This window comes from Schistocerca americana, chromosome 7 (genome assembly GCF_021461395.2).
Source record: "Schistocerca americana isolate TAMUIC-IGC-003095 chromosome 7, iqSchAmer2.1, whole genome shotgun sequence".
Taxonomy (NCBI): Eukaryota; Metazoa; Arthropoda; class Insecta; order Orthoptera; family Acrididae; genus Schistocerca; species Schistocerca americana.
Window position 1 is genome coordinate 44,132,115 of NC_060125.1, and position 14,539 is coordinate 44,146,653.

The window sequence follows — 14,539 nt, forward strand, 5'->3', positions numbered from 1 at the left end:
CATAAATACTGTATGGCCCTCTAACGCGTTGTGTGGAGCCCGGCTAGCTCAGTCGGTAGAGCATGAGACTCTTAATCTCAGGGTCGTGGGTTCGAGCCCCACGCTGGGCGGCGCCAAATTTTGTGTCTACGCGGATGCAACCTGCGCCCCTCTCGTGAGCCTTGCGTAATGAACGTAACGGGTTACGACGATGCCTAGCTTCGTATGAATATCAGAGGAATGGTTTTTGAAGCTGAAAGTAACTCTGAAATGAATTAAATGTGTTGTTTTGAAGTTTTAGGCGTACATCGATATCGTGTGAGATGTGTAAGAAAGCAGCAGCTGTGCTAACTAAATACAAATAATGGTCGCTAATGCGGTGCGTTTCCAGCTGAAGGGCTCCGATTCACTAGTCCACAAGAATACAGTACCCGAAAATTGCGCTAGGCGGCGCCTCCTTAGCTCAGTGGCAGAGCGCTGGTCTAGTAAACCAGAGGTCGTGAGTTCGATCCTCACAGGGGGCAAATGAATTTTGTAAAAGCCCCTTCTACCGTAGCCCTTTCGAAAAAAGCGGTCAAGGATAAAAAAAATTATGAATGGGTGCGGTATTAAAGAAGTGCTCTCGCAAATGAATAGTGCGAATGGTGCTATTAAAGTAGGCACCAGAAACTGCTGCTTTTGGCAGTCTCCGGAGAATGCCGACGTGAAATACTTAGTTCTTGTGATGTATTTTCTACCCCTGGTAGAGACCCTCGCGGTTGTCGTCGTCGTCGTCGGCGCCGCCGCCGCTTTGGTAATAGCGGCAACTCGCCATTGTATGACATAGGGTGAGGTACCTTCTGCAACCGACTGAGGTGGCAGTAAGCGATTGAAGCTGATTTGCAACCTCTTGTTTGATCAGCGTCATAAGGGCTTGAATGTAACTTGCGATGGGACACAGCAAGAAGTAGCGTCGCCTTTTTAGTACTGAAATTGGAGATGGAGAATTGCGTCAAAGATGGGAAATTCATTCCGGCAAGCGTACAAATGGCGAAAATGAGGTGTGTGTGGGGAAGCATATTGCGCCAGTGACCGTGTGGCCTAATGGATAAGGCGTCGGACTTCGGATCCGAAGATTGCAGGTTCGAATCCTGTCACGGTCGAGTTTTTCCAGTTCTGCAAAAGATGCATGCTGTTTTACTGTGTTGTTTGAGTACTACAAAACTAGTTGAAAGTTGCTGCTGTGCGCTTCCTGGCTGCAAACCGGCGTCTACCTGAAGCTCAAGCAAGACAAAGGGGTTGTGTAGCGAAATTTTCGGCACAGTGCCGATCAGGAGAGTTTTCTTGGAACTACTGCGTCTGACTCAGGACCCAAGAGCTACGCCACAGGCGTCTGCGCACAGTCGAGCATGTGTGTTGAATAATGGTGCTGATAGCCACGTATCATTTCAAGTAGATTTGATGCCTTTCGGAGACAATTTTTCATTGAATAGGATTGTAGCTCATTTGTGGCAGCAGGAAATAAGCTGTAGTCAAAAGGATCTTCCATAGAGGGTCGCAGGTCGCATAAATACTGTATGGCTCGTAACGCGTTGTGTGGAGCCCGGCTAGCTCAGTCGGTAGAGCATGAGACTCTTAATCTCAGGGTCGTGGGTTCGAGCCCCACGCTGGGCGGCGCCAAATTTTGTGTCTACGCGGATGCAACCTGCGCCCCTCTCGTGAGCCTTGCGTAATGAACGTAACGGGTTACGACGATGCCTAGCTTCGTATGAATATCAGAGGAATGGTTTTTGAAGCTGAAAGTAACTCTGAAATGAATTAAATGTGTTGTTTTGAAGTTTTAGGCGTACATCGATATCGTGTGAGATGTGTAAGAAAGCAGCAGCTGTGCTAACTAAATACAAATAATGGTCGCTAATGCGGTGCGTTTCCAGCTGAAGGGCTCCGATTCACTAGTCCACAAGAATACAGTACCCGAAAATTGCGGTAGGCGGCGCCTCCTTAGCTCAGTGGCAGAGCGCTGGTCTAGTAAACCAGAGGTCGTGAGTTCGATCCTCACAGGGGGCAAATGAATTTTGTAAAAGCCCCTTCTACCGTAGCCCTTTCGAAAAAAGCGGTCAAGGATAAAAAAAATTATGAATGGGTGCGGTATTAAAGAAGTGCTCTCGCAAATGAATAGTGCGAATGGTGCTATTAAAGTAGGCACCAGAAACTGCTGCTTTTGGCAGTCTCCGGAGAATGCCGACGTGAAATACTTAGTTCTTGTGATGTATTTTCTACCCCTGGTAGAGACCCTCGCGGTTGTCGTCGTCGTCGGCGCCGCCGCCGCTTTGGTAATAGCGGCAACTCGCCATTGTATGACATAGGGTGAGGTACCTTCTGCAACCGACTGAGATGGCAGTAAGCGATTGAAGCTGATTTGCAACCTCTTGTTTGATCAGCGTCATAAGGGCTTGAATGTAACTTGCGATGGGACACAGCAAGAAGTAGCGTCGCCTTTTTAGTACTGAAATTGGAGATGGAGAATTGCGTCAAAGATGGGAAATTCATTCCGGCAAGCGTAAAAATGGCGAAAATGAGGTGTGTGTGGGGAAGCATATTGCGCCAGTGACCGTGTGGCCTAATGGATAAGGCGTCGGACTTCGGATCCGAAGATTGCAGGTTCGAATCCTGTCACGGTCGAGTTTTTCCAGTTCTGCAAAAGATGCATGCTGTTTTACTGTGTTGTTTGAGTACTACAAAACTAGTTGAAAGTTGCTGCTGTGCGCTTCCTGGCTGCAAACCGGCGTCTACCTGAAGCTCAAGCAAGACAAAGGGGTTGTGTAGCGAAATTTTCGGCACAGTGCCGATCAGGAGAGTTTTCTTGGAACTACTGCGTCTGACTCAGGACCCAAGAGCTACGCCACAGGCGTCTGCGCACAGTCGAGCATGTGTGTTGAATAATGGTGCTGATAGCCACGTATCATTTCAAGTAGATTTGATGCCTTTCGGAGACAATTTTTCATTGAATAGGATTGTAGCTCATTTGTGGCAGCAGGAAATAAGCTGTAGTCAAAAGGATCTTCCATAGAGGGTCGCAGGTCGCATAAATACTGTATGGCTCGTAACGCGTTGTGTGGAGCCCGGCTAGCTCAGTCGGTAGAGCATGAGACTCTTAATCTCAGGGTCGTGGGTTCGAGCCCCACGCTGGGCGGCGCCAAATTTTGTGTCTACGCGGATGCAACCTGCGCCCCTCTCGTGAGCCTTGCGTAATGAACGTAACGGGTTACGACGATGCCTAGCTTCGTATGAATATCAGAGGAATGCTTTTTGAAGCTGAAAGTAACTCTGAAATGAATTAAATGTGTTGTTTTGAAGTTTTAGGCGTACATCGATATCGTGTGAGATGTGTAAGAAAGCAGCAGCTGTGCTAACTAAATACAAATAATGGTCGCTAATGCGGTGCGTTTCCAGCTGAAGGGCTCCGATTCACTAGTCCACAAGAATACAGTACCCGAAAATTGCGCTAGGCGGCGCCTCCTTAGCTCAGTGGCAGAGCGCTGGTCTAGTAAACCAGAGGTCGTGAGTTCGATCCTCACAGGGGGCAAATGAATTTTGTAAAAGCCCCTTCTACCGTAGCCCTTTCGAAAAAAGCGGTCAAGGATAAAAAAAATTATGAATGGGTGCGGTATTAAAGAAGTGCTCTCACAAATGAATAGTGCGAATGGTGCTATTAAAGTAGGCACCAGAAACTGCTGCTTTTGGCAGTCCCCGGAGAATGCCGACGTGAAATACTTAGTTCTTGTGATGTATTTTCTACCCCTGGTAGAGACCCTCGCGGTTGTCGTCGTCGTCGTCGGCGCCGGCGCCGCCGCCGCTTTGGTAATAGCGGCAACTCGCCATTGTATGACATAGGGTGAGGTACCTTCTGCAACCGACTGAGATGGCAGTAAGCGATTGAAGCTGATTTGCAACCTCTTGTTTGATCAGCGTCATAAGGGCTTGAATGTAACTTGCGATGGGACACAGCAAGAAGTAGCGTCGCCTTTTTAGTACTGAAATTGGAGATGGAGAATTGCGTCAAAGATGGGAAATTCATTCCGGCAAGCGTACAAATGGCGAAAATGAGGTGTGTGTGGGGAAGCATATTGCGCCAGTGACCGTGTGGCCTAATGGATAAGGCGTCGGACTTCGGATCCGAAGATTGCAGGTTCGAATCCTGTCACGGTCGAGTTTTTCCAGTTCTGCAAAAGATGCATGCTGTTTTACTGTGTTGTTTGAGTACTACAAAACTAGTTGAAAGTTGCTGCTGTGCGCTTCCTGGCTGCAAACCGGCGTCTACCTGAAGCTCAAGCAAGACAAAGGGGTTGTGTAGCGAAATTTTCGGCACAGTGCCGATCAGGAGAGTTTTCTTGGAACTACTGCGTCTGACTCAGGACCCAAGAGCTACGCCACAGGCGTCTGCGCACAGTCGAGCATGTGTGTTGAATAATGGTGCTGATAGCCACGTATCATTTCAAGTAGATTTGATGCCTTTCGGAGACAATTTTTCATTGAATAGGATTGTAGCTCATTTGTGGCAGCAGGAAATAAGCTGTAGTCAAAAGGATCTTCCATAGAGGGTCGCAGGTCGCATAAATACTGTATGGCTCGTAACGCGTTGTGTGGAGCCCGGCTAGCTCAGTCGGTAGAGCATGAGACTCTTAATCTCAGGGTCGTGGGTTCGAGCCCCACGCTGGGCGGCGCCAAATTTTGTGTCTACGCGGATGCAACCTGCGCCCCTCTCGTGAGCCTTGCGTAATGAACGTAACGGGTTACGACGATGCCTAGCTTCGTATGAATATCAGAGGAATGGTTTTTGAAGCTGAAAGTAACTCTGAAATGAATTAAATGTGTTGTTTTGAAGTTTTAGGCGTACATCGATATCGTGTGAGATGTGTAAGAAAGCAGCAGCTGTGCTAACTAAATACAAATAATGGTCGCTAATGCGGTGCGTTTCCAGCTGAAGGGCTCCGATTCACTAGTCCACAAGAATACAGTACCCGAAAATTGCGCTAGGCGGCGCCTCCTTAGCTCAGTGGCAGAGCGCTGGTCTAGTAAACCAGAGGTCGTGAGTTCGATCCTCACAGGGGGCAAATGAATTTTGTAAAAGCCCCTTCTACCGTAGACCTTTCGAAAAAAGCGGTCAAGGATAAAAAAAATTATGAATGGGTGCGGTATTAAAGAAGTGCTCTCGCAAATGAATAGTGCGAATGGTGCTATTAAAGTAGGCACCAGAAACTGCTGCTTTTGGCAGTCTCCGGAGAATGCCGACGTGAAATACTTAGTTCTTGTGATGTATTTTCTACCCCTGGTAGAGACCCTCGCGGTTGTCGTCGTCGTCGGCGCCGGCGCCGCCGCCGCTTTGGTAATAGCGGCAACTCGCCATTGTATGACATAGGGTGAGGTACCTTCTGCAACCGACTGAGATGGCAGTAAGCGATTGAAGCTGATTTGCAACCTCTTGTTTGATCAGCGTCATAAGGGCTTGAATGTAACTTGCGATGGGACACAGCAAGAAGTAGCGTCGCCTTTTTAGTACTGAAATTGGAGATGGAGAATTGCGTCAAAGATGGGAAATTCATTCCGGCAAGCGTACAAATGGCGAAAATGAGGTGTGTGTGGGGAAGCATATTGCGCCAGTGACCGTGTGGCCTAATGGATAAGGCGTCGGACTTCGGATCCGAAGATTGCAGGTTCGAATCCTGTCACGGTCGAGTTTTTCCAGTTCTGCAAAAGATGCATGCTGTTTTACTGTGTTGTTTGAGTACTACAAAACTAGTTGAAAGTTGCTGCTGTGCGCTTCCTGGCTGCAAACCGGCGTCTACCTGAAGCTCAAGCAAGACAAAGAAGTTGTGTAGCGAAATTTTCGGCACAGTGCCGATCAGGAGAGTTTTCTTGGAACTACTGCGTCTGACTCAGGACCCAAGAGCTACGCCACAGGCGTCTGCGCACAGTCGAGCATGTGTGTTGAATAATGGTGCTGATAGCCACGTATCATTTCAAGTAGATTTGATGCCTTTCGGAGACAATTTTTCATTGAATAGGATTGTAGCTCATTTGTGGCAGCAGGAAATAAGCTGTAGTCAAAAGGATCTTCCATAGAGGGTCGCAGGTCGCATAATTACTGTATGGCTCGTAACGCGTTGTGTGGAGCCCGGCTAGCTCAGTCGGTAGAGCATGAGACTCTTAATCTCAGGGTCGTGGGTTCGAGCCCCACGCTGGGCGGCGCCAAATTTTGTGTCTACGCGGATGCAACCTGCGCCCCTCTCGTGAGCCTTGCGTAATGAACGTAACGGGTTACGACGATGCCTAGCTTCGTATGAATATCAGAGGAATGGTTTTTGAAGCTGAAAGTAACTCTGAAATGAATTAAATGTGTTGTTTTGAAGTTTTAGGCGTACATCGATATCGTGTGAGATGTGTAAGAAAGCAGCAGCTGTGCTAACTAAATACAAATAATGGTCGCTAATGCGGTGCGTTTCCAGCTGAAGGGCTCCGATTCACTAGTCCACAAGAATACAGTACCCGAAAATTGCGCTAGGCGGCGCCTCCTTAGCTCAGTGGCAGAGCGCTGGTCTAGTAAACCAGAGGTCGTGAGTTCGATCCTCACAGGGGGCAAATGAATTTTGTAAAAGCCCCTTCTACCGTAGCCCTTTCGAAAAAAGCGGTCAAGGATAAAAAAAATTATGAATGGGTGCGGTATTAAAGAAGTGCTCTCGCAAATGAATAGTGCGAATGGTGCTATTAAAGTAGGCACCAGAAACTGCTGCTTTTGGCAGTCTCCGGAGAATGCCGACGTGAAATACTTAGTTCTTGTGATGTATTTTCTACCCCTGGTAGAGACCCTCGCGGTTGTCGTCGTCGTCGGCGCCGGCGCCGCCGCCGCTTTGGTAATAGCGACAACTCGCCATTGTATGACATAGGGTGAGGTACCTTCTGCAACCGACTGAGATGGCAGTAAGCGATTGAAGCTGATTTGCAACCTCTTGTTTGATCAGCGTCATAAGGGCTTGAATGTAACTTGCGATGGGACACAGCAAGAAGTAGCGTCGCCTTTTTAGTACTGAAATTGGAGATGGAGAATTGCGTCAAAGATGGGAAATTCATTCCGGCAAGCGTACAAATGGCGAAAATGAGGTGTGTGTGGGGAAGCATATTGCGCCAGTGACCGTGTGGCCTAATGGATAAGGCGTCGGACTTCGGATCCGAAGATTGCAGGTTCGAATCCTGTCACGGTCGAGTTTTTCCAGTTCTGCAAAAGATGCATGCTGTTTTACTGTGTTGTTTGAGTACTACAAAACTAGTTGAAAGTTGCTGCTGTGCGCTTCCTGGCTGCAAACCGGCGTCTACCTGAAGCTCAAGCAAGACAAAGGGGTTGTGTAGCGAAATTTTCGGCACAGTGCCGATCAGGAGAGTTTTCTTGGAACTACTGCGTCTGACTCAGGACCCAAGAGCTACGCCACAGGCGTCTGCGCACAGTCGAGCATGTGTGTTGAATAATGGTGCTGATAGCCACGTATCATTTCAAGTAGATTTGATGCCTTTCGGAGACAATTTTTCATTGAATAGGATTGTAGCTCATTTGTGGCAGCAGGAAATAAGCTGTAGTCAAAAGGATCTTCCATAGAGGGTCGCAGGTCGCATAAATACTGTATGGCTCGTAACGCGTTGTGTGGAGCCCGGCTAGCTCAGTCGGTAGAGCATGAGACTCTTAATCTCAGGGTCGTGGGTTCGAGCCCCACGCTGGGCGGCGCCAAATTTTGTGTCTACGCGGATGCAACCTGCGCCCCTCTCGTGAGCCTTGCGTAATGAACGTAACGGGTTACGACGATGCCTAGCTTCGTATGAATATCAGAGGAATGGTTTTTGAAGCTGAAAGTAACTCTGAAATGAATTAAATGTGTTGTTTTGAAGTTTTAGGCGTACATCGATATCGTGTGAGATGTGTAAGAAAGCAGCAGCTGTGCAAACTAAATACAAGTAATGGTCGCTAATGCGGTGCGTTTCCAGCTGAAGGGCTCCGATTCACTAGTCCACAAGAATACAGTACCCGAAAATTGCGCTAGGCGGCGCCTCCTTAGCTCAGTGGCAGAGCGCTGGTCTAGTAAACCAGAGGTCGTGAGTTCGATCCTCACAGGGGGCAAATGAATTTTGTAAGCGCCCCTTCTACCGTAGCCCTTTCGAAAAAAGCGGTCAAGGATAAAAAAAATTATGAATGGGTGCGGTATTAAAGAAGTGCTCTCGCAAATGAATAGTGCGAATGGTGCTATTAAAGTAGGCACCAGAAACTGCTGCTTTTGGCAGTCTCCGGAGAATGCCGACGTGAAATACTTAGTTCTTGTGATGTATTTTCTACCCCTGGTAGAGACCCTCGCGGTTGTCGTCGTCGTCGTCGGCGCCGCCGCCGCTTTGGTAATAGCGGCAACTCGCCATTGTATGACATAGGGTGAGGTACCTTCTGCAACCGACTGAGATGGCAGTAAGCGATTGAAGCTGATTTGCAACCTCTTGTTTGATCAGCGTCATAAGGGCTTGAATGTAACTTGCGATGGGACACAGCAAGAAGTAGCGTCGCCTTTTTAGTACTGAAATTGGAGATGGAGAATTGCGTCAAAGATGGGAAATTCATTCCGGCAAGCGTACAAATGGCGAAAATGAGGTGTGTGTGGGGAAGCATATTGCGCCAGTGACCGTGTGGCCTAATGGATAAGGCGTCGGACTTCGGATCCGAAGATTGCAGGTTCGAATCCTGTCACGGTCGAGTTTTTCCAGTTCTGCAAAAGATGCATGCTGTTTTACTGTGTTGTTTGAGTACTACAAAACTAGTTGAAAGTTGCTGCTGTGCGCTTCCTGGCTGCAAACCGGCGTCTACCTGAAGCTCAAGCAAGACAAAGGGGTTGTGTAGCGAAATTTTCGGCACAGTGCCGATCAGGAGAGTTTTCTTGGAACTACTGCGTCTGACTCAGGACCCAAGAGCTACGCCACAGGCGTCTGCGCACAGTCGAGCATGTGTGATGAATAATGGTGCTGATAGCCACGTATCATTTCAAGTAGATTTGATGCCTTTCGGAGACAATTTTTCATTGAATAGGATTGTAGCTCATTTGTGGCAGCAGGAAATAAGCTGTAGTCAAAAGGATCTTCCATAGAGGGTCGCAGGTCGCATAAATACTGTATGGCTCGTAACGCGTTGTGTGGAGCCCGGCTAGCTCAGTCGGTAGAGCATGAGACTCATAATCTCAGGGTCGTGGGTTCGAGCCCCACGCTGGGCGGCGCCAAATTTTGTGTCTACGCGGATGCAACCTGCGCCCCTCTCGTGAGCCTTGCGTAATGAACGTAACGGGTTACGACGATGCCTAGCTTCGTATGAATATCAGAGGAATGGTTTTTGAAGCTGAAAGTAACTCTGAAATGAATTAAATGTGTTGTTTTGAAGTTTTAGGCGTACATCGATATCGTGTGAGATGTGTAAGAAAGCAGCAGCTGTGCTAACTAAATACAAATAATGGTCGCTAATGCGGTGCGTTTCCAGCTGAAGGGCTCCGATTCACTAGTCCACAAGAATACAGTACCCGAAAATTGCGCTAGGCGGCGCCTCCTTAGCTCAGTGGTCAGTTCCGCTTTAGACGCCGTGCAGTGTGGACGTGCCTAGTCTTCCGCTCCGCCGTAGCGTTACGTATAGTGGACTATCGTTTTTGTTTACGTGTTGTGTTGCAACTTCTGTGAGTGTTTCTCCGTCGTTGTTTCGTACCTTGTGTTACTTTCTGTCCTTATTTCAGTGTTTTTTGTGTAGCGGTTTCGACCGCATATTTTGAAAATGTCGTCCCAGGTTATTCCTCGTCAGGCTACAGTTAGTTTTGCTTTTGACAAGTCAACCCGCCATGTGCAACCTAGTTCTCTTGAGATTCATGATTGGTTGGTAGATACCTTTGGTGTTCATTCGGATCAGGTGCACACTGCTTATTTTGATACTGAACTGTATGTTTTCTTTGTTAAGTTTATGGACCCACTTCAGGTTGATAAAATTCTTTCTAAATACGGTCATCAAGTTCTCTTTCGGCATCGGGATGATTCTGTAAGTACTGTGCTGCTTTCCAATGCTTCCATTACGTACACCAGTGTTCGTGTTTACAACCTTCCACCGGAGGTGGATAATGTCTATCTTAAGGAGGGTCTACAGAAGTATGGTGATGTAAAGAGCATTCGCCTTGAACGCTGGTCAAGCCAACATCGCCTGCAATGTTACAGTGGTATTCGTTCAGTCGAAATGCACGTTAAGCAGAATATTCCATCTCACCTGCAGATCGGTGGATATCGTGTCCATGTAACATATAGTGGTCAGGTTGGCACCTGTTTTTTGTGCAATGAAAGTGGTCACGTGCGTACCGACTGTCCGCGGAGAGTTTTTGTTTTAAAAAATTCTCTCGAACAGCGTCGCAAGTTAACGGTCGCTGACCTCGTTGCAGGTGGTTCTGCTCTTGGTGTAGCACAGTCCAGTGGTAGTAGCGCCCCGCCACAGGTTTTGCGCATCCCTGACACAGAATTTCCTCCTTTGCGTGCTAAATCTGATGTTGTTCCGTCTGTCCCTCAGGTGGGTGTGCCACTTTTGAATAATAAGAGGCGTCGCCCACACGATGGAAATAGTACGGATGAGGATCTCCCTGAGATGCCCCAGTCCGAGCGACCGGCATCCTCCGAGCCACTGTGTACTGTAGCTGCTCCCTGCCCTCCTGAGGTAGCGGTTCCGGTGGCGGCTGCTGGCGCCCCTCCGGCCTCCGACGCAGCTTCTCTCGAGTCGGGTCGTCGGTCGGGCCTGTTGGCGCCGTCTTCCGAACCGACTTCGATGTCACAACAAGTGGAGCCGCGACAACTTCCTGCTTCGCTGCCCCATACCTCTGCCAGCGGAGCTGCTCCGCTTCCTTCCAACTCTGCGGCCTCGGACCTTCCTGCTCACGTTTCGCCTCCGTGCAGTCCATGTTTGCCGGAAGCTAGTGCAGGTGTTGACCATTCCGTTTTGTCGGATGTTTCCCCCGCGACCCCGGATCCCGCATGTGGACCGGCGCGGGTGGTGTCGGATACAGAACTTGACCCTCCTACGTCACCGGCGGCTGAAGCTTCCTTGCCCGTCAGCCGACGCAAGTTACGCGTTCAGCCGAACGTTAATGCTGTTCGTAAAAAACCGAAACGTAAGGGATCCGCGGAACGGGGTAGCAGTCCCCCTCCCTCAGAAGCCTCCGTCACCCCGGCTATGGACTGTGACGCTGGTGCGTCGGTGTAGGTGATTTGTTTTCTCGCTTTTCTCTCTATGGTTCAAGCATACACCTTTCTTACCTTAAATGTTAACCGTATTGAGTCCGACGTTCGCATTGCCTCTTTGAGGCAGTTTATTTACGACGCCTGTGCGGACGTAGTGTTTTTGCAGGAAGTGTTGTTTTCTGATCTCTCTCTACCTGGATTTCAAACTGTTTTTAATGTCGCGCCGGAATATTCAACAGGAACTGCTCTTTTCTTTCGAGAGGGCATTCCTATTACTGACATCGAATTCCTTGACTCTGGCCGTGGGATTGGTTGTCGTCTTTTTGATCTCCGCCTCGTTGTTTTGTATGCCCCCTCTGGTTCGGGTCACACTGTGGCTCGATCGCGCTTTTATAAAGAAGAGCTTATTTATCTTTTGCGCCAGAGTCCTCGGAGTCTCCTGCTCGGAGGCGATTTTAATTGTGTTTTACGCCCTGAAGACCAGTCCCCCAATTTTAATTATTGCCGTGATTTACATGACTTAGTTCGTACGATGCATCTGCGTGATGTTTGGGAACACAAATATCCAACCCTGGTGAAATATACGTTTTTTACCGCGTCCTCATGCAGTAGACTCGACAGATTCTATTTATCTGATTTTTTATGTGATAAAATTCTTTCTGTCGATGTTATTCCTACTAGTTTTTCTGACCATTGTGCTTTTACTGCAACTGTAAATCTTAGTCACCAACCTGCAAAACTTTATCGTTCCCAGTGGATGTTAAATGTTTCCCACCTTGCCGACAGTGCTATGGATGATGTTATAAGTGGCGTGTGGGAGCGATGTCTTCGCTCTGTCCCGCGATACCCCTCCTTGCTGGTTTGGTGGACTGCGTTTGCCAAGCCCAAGATTCGTCAGACTTTGATTTTTTACTGTGCTGCAAGGGCGCGTGATTTTAAGAACACGTATGAATTTTACTACTCTGTCCTGCGTGAACTATATGACGCGGCGGGTACCTCTCCTCTGCGGATCCATGATGTTCGTCGTATTAAAGCCAAGCTCTTGAGCCTTAAACGACGACAGATGGATGGTCTGCGAGTTAAGTCGAAACCTCACTCTCTTGTTGAAGGTGAGCTGACATCCTTGTACCACCTGCTACGGCATCAGACTCGTCGTCGTCGCTCCTTCATCTCTTCTCTTACGGTGGATGATGGACGACAGCTTCTTGCACAGGAGGAAATGGTTCGTGCTCTTCATCAGTATTACACTAGTCTATATTCTGCCGATGATTCTGGTGAGTCTCTTTCGGATGATGTCTTTGGGGATCTAACTGCGACGATCGCGCCTGACGCGAACGGCGAATTTCTCCGGGAGTTCCAGGTAGATGATGTTTTCGATTTTATTGCTCGCTCTCCGTCCAGTAAATCGCCGGGTCCAGACGGCCTGCCTAAAGAATTTTATCTCCGTTTTTGGCCTCTTTTGGGTGGCATTTTTACGCAGATTTTAAATGAGATTGTCAGGGGGATGGATGTGCCTGCCGATTTTAAAGTAGGGAAAATTGTTTTAATTCCGAAGTCCTCTGGTCGTTTATCTGCTGCCAATCTTCGTCCGCTCACATTGCTGAATTTTGACTATAAGACAGCTGCTAGGGCACTCAATAGCCGGTTGTCTTCTCTGCTTCGGGGTGTGATTGGTGCACATCAATGTTGTTTTCATGATAGATCTATTCTGACACCAGTAGCCGAATATCGGGATGTTGTCTCGGTTGCGGCTGTTACAAACGTACATTGTGCCTTTGCCTTCCTTGATTTTTATAAGGCTTTTGATCACGTCAGTCATGTGTTTTTAGATCGTGTTTTAGGTACAATAGGTTTTAACGCTTCATCACGTGGTGTTCTTGGCAATTTGTATAGGGGAATAACAGCTCGGGTGTCAGTCAATGGGCAGCTGACGCCGCCCATTGCTATCCGCCGCGGAGTGCCTCAGGGTAGTCCGCTCTCTATGTCTTTATTCGTATTGTCCCTGGAACCGCTGCTTCGGACTATTGCTCTCAAGCTTCAGGGTATGTCCCTCTCTGGTGGGAAGCTCTCTGTTAAGGCATATGCGGATGATGTCGTTGTTCTCCTCCGTCAACGTGATGATATCCCGTTGTTGAAAGGGGCAGTTGATGCATACTGTCGTGTCTCTGGAGCGCGTCTCAATCAGGGTAAATGTAAGTTCCTTGATATTCGAGGATTTCGCGATGCTGACGTCCCTTGGGCCACTTTTGTCGATCGCCATACGTCCTTGGGGATTATCATTGATCGGTGTCCTCTAAAAATGGCGGCTCTCAATTGGAAATCTGTCACCGAGAAGATACTGGGGGCTCTGATGGTCCATGAGCAGCGCTCTGCTACCATTTTGCAAAAAGTCAGAATTTTAGACACCTACGTTCTATGTAAAGCTTATTATGTTGCTCAGCTGTTCCCACTTCCCATGATGGTGGCGAAAAGGTTGCGCCAATTGTCTAGCAGGTTTATATGGAAGGGCCATCTATTCAAGTTACGTTACGAGGTAATGACGAAACCGCGTATCTCCGGAGGCTTGGGCCTCTCTGACATTACTCGCAAGGCGTCTGCTTTGTACGTCCGCCGAACGACTCTAATTGTTACGCAAGAAGTGACTTCAATTACATCCAGGCTTTTTACTGTTGTGCGTCCGGCGAGCCTTGCTCCACCTGTCGATGTCGGACGCCTAAATTTTAAGTTGAAACACATTCGGGAATTTTACATTGCGGTGAGTTACCTCGGTGACGTCTTCTTGCGGCGACCGGTGCCAACGACCAAGGGCTTGATTGCCCGCTGGGAGGGGCTGGCCGGTCCCAATCCAATAGAACTGGCGTCTCCATCTGTGTGCTGGAGGAACGTCTGGAAGAATGTTAGTCTGCCGATCCACTCTATGGCCGTGGCGTCCACGTGGTATAGGGTAATAAATAATTTGGTTCCCACCAATGTACGACTGCACCGTATTGGTCTTTCTGACACGGACACCTGTACTCGGTGTGGTCTCCTGGATACCCTTGAACATCGGTTCATCTGCTGTGGGCACCTTGCTAATTGGCATTGGCTCAGGAAACAACTTGCTTTTGTCACTAGGTCTGCTGAAGCCGCTTATACTATTGACATCATCGTCCGGCCCGATTCTTCCTTTTTTCCGCGAACGAAGCTCCATACCGTCATGTGGTTGATTGGCCATTTCGTACATTTTGTCAACAGTTGTCATGAAGAGGATGGACACCTAGCGTTTCGGCAGTACATGCTTACTGCTTACTGGCAGCGCTTGCGA

At 48.5% G+C, this 14,539-nt stretch overlaps 19 non-coding genes across 19 annotated transcripts; all 19 read left to right on the forward strand.

Annotated features, from left to right (window-relative positions):
- Nucleotides 1-37: 37 nt before the first annotated feature.
- Nucleotides 38-110, forward strand: Trnak-cuu. Its single transcript has one exon. It is a non-coding gene; the product is annotated as a tRNA-Lys (tRNA).
- Nucleotides 111-431: 321 nt separating this feature from the next.
- Nucleotides 432-503, forward strand: Trnat-agu. Its single transcript has one exon. It is a non-coding gene; the product is annotated as a tRNA-Thr (tRNA).
- Nucleotides 504-1,048: 545 nt separating this feature from the next.
- Trnar-ucg lies at nt 1,049-1,121 on the forward strand. The gene has a single exon. It is a non-coding gene; the product is annotated as a tRNA-Arg (tRNA).
- A 438-nt stretch (nt 1,122-1,559) lies between these two features.
- Trnak-cuu lies at nt 1,560-1,632 on the forward strand. Its single transcript has one exon. It is a non-coding gene; the product is annotated as a tRNA-Lys (tRNA).
- A 321-nt stretch (nt 1,633-1,953) lies between these two features.
- Nucleotides 1,954-2,025, forward strand: Trnat-agu. The gene has a single exon. It is a non-coding gene; the product is annotated as a tRNA-Thr (tRNA).
- Nucleotides 2,026-2,567: 542 nt separating this feature from the next.
- On the forward strand, nt 2,568-2,640 carry Trnar-ucg. Its single transcript has one exon. It is a non-coding gene; the product is annotated as a tRNA-Arg (tRNA).
- Nucleotides 2,641-3,078: 438 nt separating this feature from the next.
- On the forward strand, nt 3,079-3,151 carry Trnak-cuu. The gene has a single exon. It is a non-coding gene; the product is annotated as a tRNA-Lys (tRNA).
- A 321-nt stretch (nt 3,152-3,472) lies between these two features.
- Nucleotides 3,473-3,544, forward strand: Trnat-agu. Its single transcript has one exon. It is a non-coding gene; the product is annotated as a tRNA-Thr (tRNA).
- Nucleotides 3,545-4,095: 551 nt separating this feature from the next.
- Trnar-ucg lies at nt 4,096-4,168 on the forward strand. Its single transcript has one exon. It is a non-coding gene; the product is annotated as a tRNA-Arg (tRNA).
- Nucleotides 4,169-4,606: 438 nt separating this feature from the next.
- Trnak-cuu lies at nt 4,607-4,679 on the forward strand. The gene has a single exon. It is a non-coding gene; the product is annotated as a tRNA-Lys (tRNA).
- A 321-nt stretch (nt 4,680-5,000) lies between these two features.
- On the forward strand, nt 5,001-5,072 carry Trnat-agu. The gene has a single exon. It is a non-coding gene; the product is annotated as a tRNA-Thr (tRNA).
- A 548-nt stretch (nt 5,073-5,620) lies between these two features.
- Trnar-ucg lies at nt 5,621-5,693 on the forward strand. Its single transcript has one exon. It is a non-coding gene; the product is annotated as a tRNA-Arg (tRNA).
- Nucleotides 5,694-6,131: 438 nt separating this feature from the next.
- On the forward strand, nt 6,132-6,204 carry Trnak-cuu. The gene has a single exon. It is a non-coding gene; the product is annotated as a tRNA-Lys (tRNA).
- Nucleotides 6,205-6,525: 321 nt separating this feature from the next.
- Trnat-agu lies at nt 6,526-6,597 on the forward strand. The gene has a single exon. It is a non-coding gene; the product is annotated as a tRNA-Thr (tRNA).
- Nucleotides 6,598-7,145: 548 nt separating this feature from the next.
- Nucleotides 7,146-7,218, forward strand: Trnar-ucg. The gene has a single exon. It is a non-coding gene; the product is annotated as a tRNA-Arg (tRNA).
- Nucleotides 7,219-7,656: 438 nt separating this feature from the next.
- Nucleotides 7,657-7,729, forward strand: Trnak-cuu. The gene has a single exon. It is a non-coding gene; the product is annotated as a tRNA-Lys (tRNA).
- A 321-nt stretch (nt 7,730-8,050) lies between these two features.
- Nucleotides 8,051-8,122, forward strand: Trnat-agu. Its single transcript has one exon. It is a non-coding gene; the product is annotated as a tRNA-Thr (tRNA).
- A 545-nt stretch (nt 8,123-8,667) lies between these two features.
- Trnar-ucg lies at nt 8,668-8,740 on the forward strand. The gene has a single exon. It is a non-coding gene; the product is annotated as a tRNA-Arg (tRNA).
- A 438-nt stretch (nt 8,741-9,178) lies between these two features.
- Trnam-cau lies at nt 9,179-9,251 on the forward strand. The gene has a single exon. It is a non-coding gene; the product is annotated as a tRNA-Met (tRNA).
- The last annotated feature ends 5,288 nt before the right edge of the window (nt 9,252-14,539 follow it).